The sequence below is a fragment of the Pygocentrus nattereri genome, chromosome 23 (assembly GCF_015220715.1).
Source record: "Pygocentrus nattereri isolate fPygNat1 chromosome 23, fPygNat1.pri, whole genome shotgun sequence".
NCBI classification, from domain to species: domain Eukaryota; kingdom Metazoa; phylum Chordata; class Actinopteri; order Characiformes; family Serrasalmidae; genus Pygocentrus; species Pygocentrus nattereri.
In genome coordinates this window covers 34,417,949-34,425,448 of record NC_051233.1, presented here as the reverse complement: position 1 = coordinate 34,425,448, position 7,500 = coordinate 34,417,949, and the positions used below count along the sequence as shown (strand labels likewise).

The 7,500-nt window shown below is 59.3% G+C and overlaps 1 protein-coding gene across 7 annotated transcripts in view; it reads right to left on the bottom strand.

Moving 5' to 3' along the window:
- cchcr1 (coiled-coil alpha-helical rod protein 1) overlaps positions 1 to 7,500 on the bottom strand; it is a 46,597-nt gene that overhangs the window by 25,870 nt on the left and 13,227 nt on the right. The window lies entirely within an intron of this gene.

The following is a 7,500-nucleotide window of genomic DNA, read 5'->3' as shown; positions in this document are numbered from 1 at the left end:
TCCTCTACTCTCCCCTCCTCTCCCCTCCCCTCCACTCTACTCTCCTCTCCCCTCCCCTCCACTCTACTCTCCTCTCCCCTGCACTCTCCTCTACTCTCCTCTCCTCTCCCCTCTACTCTCCCCTCCTCTCCACTCTACTCTCCTCTCCTCTCCCCTCTCCTCTCCTCTCCTCTCCTCTCCACTCTACTCTCCTCTCCTCTCCCCTCCTCTCCCCTCCTCTCCCCTCCTCTCCCCTGCACTCTCCTCTACTCTCCTCTACTCTCCTCTCCTCTCCTCTACTCTCACCTCCTCTCCCACCTACTCTCCCCTCCTCTCCACTCTACTCTCCTCTCCTCTCCCCTCCCCTCCTCACCCCTCCCCTCCACTCTACTCTCCTCTCCCCTGCACTCTCCTCTACTCTCCTCTCCCCTCCTCTCCTCTCCCCTCCTCTCCCCTCTACTCTCCCCTCCTCTCCACTCTACTCTACTCTACTCTACTCTCCTCTCCTCTCCCCTCTCCTCTCCTCTACTCTCCTCTCCTCTACTCTCCCCTCTCCTCTACTCTCCCCTCCACTCTCCTCTCCCCTCCTCTCCTCTACTCTACTCTCTACTCTCCTCTCTACTCTACTCTCCTCTCCCCTCCACTCTCCTCTCCTCTACTCTCCCCTCCTCTCCCCTGCACTCTCCTCTACTCTCCTCTCCTCTACTCTCCTCTCCCCTCCTCTCCCCTCTCCTCTACTCTCCCCTCCACTCTCCTCTCCACTCTCCTCTCCTCTCCTCTTCCCTCCTCTCCTCTCCTCTCCTCTCCTCTCCCCTCTCCTCTACTCTCCCCTCTCCTCTACTCTCCTCTCCCCTCTCCTCTCCTCTCCCCTGCACTCTCCTCTACTCTCCTCTCCCCTCCTCTCCCCTCTACTCTCCTCTCCTCTACTCTCCCCTCCTCTGTACTCTCCTCTACTCTCCCCTCTCCTCTACTCTCCTCTCCTCTCCACTCTCCTCTCCCCTCCTCTCTACTCTCCTCTACTCTCCTCTCCTCTCTACTCTCCTCTCCTCTACTCTCCTCTCCCGTCCTCTCCCCTCTCCTCTACTCACCTCTCCCCTCCTCTCCCCTGCACTCTCCTCCCCTCTCCTCTCCCCTCCTCTCCCCTCTCCTCTCCCCTCCTCTCCCCTGCACTCTCCTCTACTCTCCTCTCCTCTCCCCTCCTCTCCCCTCTACTCTACTCTACCCTCCTCTCTACTCTCCTCTACTCTCCCCTCTCCTCTCCTCTCCCCTCCACTCTCCTCTCCTCTACTCTCCTCTTCCCTCCTCTCCTCTCCTCTTCCCTCTCCTCTCCCCTCTCCTCTACTCTCCCCTCTCCTCTACTCTCCTCTCCCCTCTCCCCTGCACTCTCCTCTACTCTCCTCTCCCCTCCTCTCCCCTCTACTCTCCTCTCCTCTACTCTCCCCTCCTCTGTACTCTCCTCTACTCTCCCCTCTCCTCTACTCTCCTCTCCACTCTCCTCTCCCCTCCTCTCTACTCTCCTCTACTCTCCTCTCCTCTCCACTCTCCTCTCCTCTACTCTCCTCTCCCGTCCTCTCCCCTCTCCTCTACTCTACTCTCCTCTCCACTCTCCTCTCCTCTCCCCTCCTCTCCCCTCCCCTCCACTCTCCTCTACTCTCCTCTCCCCTCTACTCTCCCCTCCACTCTCCTCTCCCCTCCACTCTCCTCTCCTCTACTCTCCTCTCCTCTCTACTCTCCTCTACTCTCCTCTCCCCTCTCCTCTCCTCTCCTCTCCCCTCCTCTCCCCTGCACTCTCCTCTCCTCTACTCTCCCCTCCCCTCTCCACTCTCCTCTCCTCTCCCCTCCTCTCTACTCTCCTCTACTCTCCTCTCCTCTCCTCTACTCTCCCCTCTCCTCTACTCTCCCCTCCTCTCCCCTCTCCCCTCTCCTCTCCACTCTCCTCTCCTCTCCCCTCCTCTCTACTCTCCTCTCCTCTCTACTCTCCTCTCCCCTCTCCTCTACTCTCCTCTCCCCTCCTCTCCCCTGCACTCTCCTCCCCTCTCCTCTACTCTCCTCTCCCATCTCCTCTCCCCTCTCCTCTCCTCTCCCCTCCTCTCCCCTGCACTCTCCTCTACTCTCCTCTCCCCTCCTCTCCCCTCTACTCTCCTCTCCTCTACTCTCCCCTCCTCTCTACTCTCCTCTACTCTCCCCTCTCCTCTCCTCTCTACTCTCCTCTCCTCTCTACTCTCCTCTACTCTCCTCTCCCCTCCTCTCCCCTCTACTCTCCTCTCCCCTCTACTCTCCCCTCCTCTCCCCTCTCCCCTCTCCTCTCCACTCTCCTCTCCTCTCCCCTCCTCTCTACTCTCCTCTCCTCTCTACTCTCCTCTCCCCTCCTCTCCCCTCTACTCTCCTCTCCCCTCCTCTCCCCTCTACTCTCCTCTCCTCTACTCTCCCCTCCTCTCTACTCTCCTCTACTCTCCCCTCTCCTCTCCTCTCTACTCTCCTCTCCTCTCTACTCTCCTCTACTCTCCTCTCCCCTCCTCTCCCCTCTACTCTCCTCTCCCCTCTACTCTCCCCTCCTCTCCCCTCTCCCCTCTCCTCTCCACTCTCCTCTCCTCTCCCCTCCTCTCTACTCTCCTCTCCTCTCTACTCTCCTCTCCCCTCTCCTCTACTCTCCTCTCCCCTCCTCTCCCCTGCACTCTCCTCCCCTCTCCTCTACTCTCCTCTCCCATCTCCTCTCCCCTCTCCTCTCCTCTCCCCTCCTCTCCCCTGCACTCTCCTCTACTCTCCTCTCCCCTCCTCTCCCCTCTACTCTCCTCTCCTCTACTCTCCCCTCCTCTCTACTCTCCTCTACTCTCCCCTCTCCTCTCCTCTCTACTCTCCTCTACTCTCCTCTCCCCTCCTCTCCCCTCTACTCTCCTCTCCCCTCTACTCTCCTCTACTCTCCCCTCTCCTCTACTCTCCTCTCCCCTCTCCTCTCCTCTCCCCTCTACTCTCCACTCCCCTCCTCTCCCCTGCACTCTCCTCTACTCTCCTCTCCCCTCTACTCTCCTCTCCTCTACTCTCCCCTCCTCTGTACTCTCCTCTACTCTCCCCTCTCCTCTACTCTCCTCTCCCCTCCACTCCCCTCTCCTCTCCCCTCCTCTCTACTCTCCTCTCTACTCTGGTCTACTCTCCCCTCTCCTCTACTCTCCTCTCCCCTCCTCTCCCCTCTTCTCTACTCTACTCTACACTCCCCTGCACTCTCCTCTCCTCTCCTCTCCTCTCCCCTCCTCTCTCCTCCACTCTCCTCTCCCCTCTACTCTCCCCTCCTCTCCTCTCCTCTACTCTCCTCTACTCTCCCCTCCTCTCTACTCTCCTCTACTCTCCTCTCCTCTCTACTCTCCTCTCCTCTCCCCTCTCCTCTCCTCTCCACTCTCCTCTCCTCTACTCTACTCTCCTCTCCCCTCCTCTCTACTCTCCTCTACTCTACTCTCCCCTCCTCTCTACTCTCCTCTCCTCTCCTCTCCTCTCCCCTCTCCCCTCTCCTCTCCTCTACTCTCCTCTCCCCTCTCCTCTCCTCTCCCCTGCACTCTCCTCTACTCTCCTCTCCCCTCCTCTCCCCTCTACTCTCCTCTCCTCTACTCTCCCCTCCTCTGTACTCTCCTCTACTCTCCCCTCTCCGCTACTCTCCTCTCCTCTCCACTCTCCTCTCCCCTCCTCTCTACTCTCCTCTACTCTCCTGTCCTCTCTACTCTCCTCTCCTCTACTCTCCTCTCCCGTCCTCTCCCCTCTCCTCTACTCACCTCTCCCCTCCTCTCCCCTGCACTCTCCTCCCCTCTCCTCTACTCTCCTCTCCCCTCTCCTCTCCCCTCCTCTCCCCTACTCTCCTCTCCTCTCCTCTCTACTCTCCTCTACTCTCCCCTCTCCTCTCCTCTCCCCTCCACTCTCCTCTCCTCTACTCTCCTCTTCCCTCCTCTCCTCTCCTCTACTCTCCCCTCTCCTCTACTCTCCTCTCCCCTCTCCCCTGCACTCTCCTCTACTCTCCTCTCCCCTCCTCTCTCCTCCACTCTCCTCTCCCCTCTACTCTCCCCTCTACTCTCCCCTCTACTCTCCCCTCTACTCTCCCCTCCTCTACTCTCCCCTCCTCTCTACTCTCCTCTACTCTCCTCTCCTCTCTACTCTCCTCTCCTCTCCCCTCTCCTCTCCTCTCCACTCTCCTCTCCTCTACTCTACTCTCCTCTCCCCTCCTCTCTACTCTCCTCTACTCTCCCCTCCTCTACTCTCCCCTCCTCTCTACTCTCCTCTCCTCTCCTCTCCCCTCTCCCCTCCTCTACTCTCCTCTCCCCTCTCCTCTCCTCTCCCCTGCACTCTCCTCTACTCTCCTCTCCCCTCCTCTCCCCTCTACTCTCCTCTCCTCTACTCTCCCCTCCTCTGTACTCTCCTCTACTCTCCCCTCTCCGCTACTCTCCTCTCCTCTCCACTCTCCTCTCCCCTCCTCTCTACTCTCCTCTACTCTCCTCTCCTCTCTACTCTCCTCTCCTCTACTCTCCTCTCCCGTCCTCTCCCCTCTCCTCTACTCACCTCTCCCCTCCTCTCCCCTGCACTCTCCTCCCCTCTCCTCTACTCTCCTCTCCCCTCTCCTCTCCCCTCCTCTCCCCTGCACTCTCCTCTACTCTCCTCTCCTCTCCCCTCCTCTTCCCTCTACTCTACTCTACCCTCCTCTCTACTCTCCTCTACTCTCCCCTCTCCTCTCCTCTCCCCTCCACTCTCCTCTCCTCTACTCTCCTCTTCCCTCCTCTCCTCTCCTCTCCCCTCTCCTCTCCTCTACTCTCCCCTCTCCTCTACTCTCCTCTCCCCTCTCCCCTGCACTCTCCTCTACTCTCCTCTCCCCTCCTCTCCCCTCTACTCTCCTCTCCTCTACTCTCCCCTCCTCTGTACTCTCCTCTACTCTCCCCTCTCCTCTACTCTCCTCTCCTCTCCACTCTCCTCTCCCCTCCTCTCTACTCTCCTCTACTCTCCTCTCCTCTACTCTCCTCTCCCGTCCTCTCCCCTCTCCTCTACTCTACTCTCCTCTCCACTCTCCTCTCCTCTCCCCTCCTCTCCCCTCCCCTCCACTCTCCTCTACTCTCCTCTCCCCTCTACTCTCCCCTCCTCTCCCCTCCACTCTCCTCTCCTCTACTCTCCTCTTCCCTCCTCTCCTCTCCTCTCCCCTCTCCTCTCCTCTACTCTCCCCTCTCCTCTACTCTCCTCTCCCCTCTCCCCTGCACTCTCCTCTACTCTCCTCTCCCCTCCTCTCCCCTCTACTCTCCTCTCCTCTACTCTCCCCTCCTCTGTACTCTCCTCTACTCTCCCCTCTCCTCTACTCTCCTCTCCTCTCCACTCTCCTCTCCCCTCCTCTCTACTCTCCTCTACTCTCCTCTCCTCTACTCTCCTCTCCCGTCCTCTCCCCTCTCCTCTACTCTACTCTCCTCTCCACTCTCCTCTCCTCTCCCCTCCTCTCCCCTCCCCTCCACTCTCCTCTACTCTCCTCTCCCCTCTACTCTCCCCTCCACTCTCCTCTCCCCTCCACTCTCCTCTCCACTCTCCTCTACTCTCCTCTCCCCTCTCCTCTCCTCTCCCCTCCTCTCCCCTGCACTCTCCCCTCCTCTCCCCTGCACTCTCCTCTCCTCTACTCTCCCCTCCCCTCTCCACTCTCCTCTCCTCTCCCCTCCTCTCTACTCTCCTCTACTCTCCTCTCCTCTCCTCTACTCTCCCCTCTCCTCTACTCTCCCCTCCTCTCCCCTCTCCCCTCTCCTCTCCACTCTCCTCTCCTCTCCCCTCCTCTCTACTCTCCTCTCCTCTCTACTCTCCTCTCCCCTCTCCTCTACTCTCCTCTCCCCTCCTCTCCCCTGCACTCGCCTCCCCTCTCCTCTACTCTCCTCTCCCATCTCCTCTCCCCTCTCCTCTCCTCTCCCCTCCTCTCCCCTGCACTCTCCTCTACTCTCCTCTCCCCTCCTCTCCCCTCTACTCTCCTCTCCTCTACTCTCCCCTCCTCTCTACTCTCCTCTACTCTCCCCTCTCCTCTCCTCTCTACTCTCCTCTCCTCTCTACTCTCCTCTACTCTCCTCTCCCCTCCTCTCCCCTCTACTCTCCTCTACTCTCCCCTCTCCTCTACTCTACTCTCCTCTCCCCTCTCCTCTCCTCTCCCCTCTACTCTCCACTCCCCTCCTCTCCCCTGCACTCTCCTCTACTCTCCTCTCCCCTCTACTCTCCTCTCCTCTACTCTCCCCTCCTCTGTACTCTCCTCTACTCTCCCCTCTCCTCTACTCTCCTCTCCCCTCCACTCCCCTCTCCTCTCCCCTCCTCTCTACTCTCCTCTCTACTCTGGTCTACTCTCCCCTCTCCTCTACTCTCCTCTCCCCTCCTCTCCCCTCTTCTCTACTCTACTCTACTCTCCCCTGCACTCTCCTCTCCTCTACTCTCCTCTCCCCTCCTCTCTCCTCCACTCTCCTCTCCCCTCTACTCTCCCCTCTACTCTCCCCTCTACTCTCCCCTCTACTCTCCCCTCCTCTACTCTCCCCTCCTCTCTACTCTCCTCTACTCTCCTCTCCTCTCTACTCTCCTCTCCTCTCCCCTCTCCTCTCCTCTCCACTCTCCTCTCCTCTACTCTACTCTCCTCTCCCCTCCTCTCTACTCTCCTCTACTCTCCCCTCCTCTACTCTCCTCTACTCTACTCTCCTCTCCCCTCTCCTCTACTCTCCACTCTCCTCTACTCTCCCCTCTCCTCTACTCTCCTCTCCCCTCCACTCTCCTCTCCCCTACTTCCCCCTCTCCTCTCCTCTACTCTCCTCTCCCCTCCTCTCTACTCTCCTCTACTCTCCTCTACTCTCCTCTCCTCTCTACTCTACTCTACTCTCCTCTCCTCTCTACTCTACTCTCCCCTCTCCTCTACTCTCTCCTCTCCTCTACTCTCCCCTCCTCTCTACTCTCCTCTACTCTCCGCTCCTCTCCCCTCTCCTCTACTCTCCCCTCTCCTCTACTCTCCTCTCCCCTCCTCTCCACTCTCCTCTCCCCTACTCTCCCCTCCTCTCCCCTCTCCCCTCAACTCTCCTCCTCTCTACTCTCCTCTACTCTCCTCTACTCTCCCCTCTCCTCTACTCTCCTCTCCCCTCCTCTCCACTCCCCTCTACTCTCCTCTCCTCTACTCTCCCCTCCTCTCCCCTCTCCTCTCCTCTACTCTCCTCTCCTCTCTACTCTCCTCTACTCTCCCCTCTCCTCTACCCTCTCCTCTCCTCTCCCCTCTACTCTCCTCTCCCCTGCACTCTCCTCTACTCTCCTCTCCTCTACTCTCCTCTCCCCTCCTCTCCCCTCTACTCTCCTCTCCTCTCCTCTCCCCTCTACTCTCCTCTCCCCTCCTCTCCCCTCCTCTCCACTCTTCTCTCCTCTCCCCTGCACTCTCCTCTACTCTCCTCTCCTCTACTCTCCTCTCCCCTCCTCTCCCCTCTCTACTCTCCCCTCTCCTCTACTCTCCTCTCCCCTCTCCTCTACTCTCCTCTCCCCTCCTCTCCCCTGCACTCTCCTCTC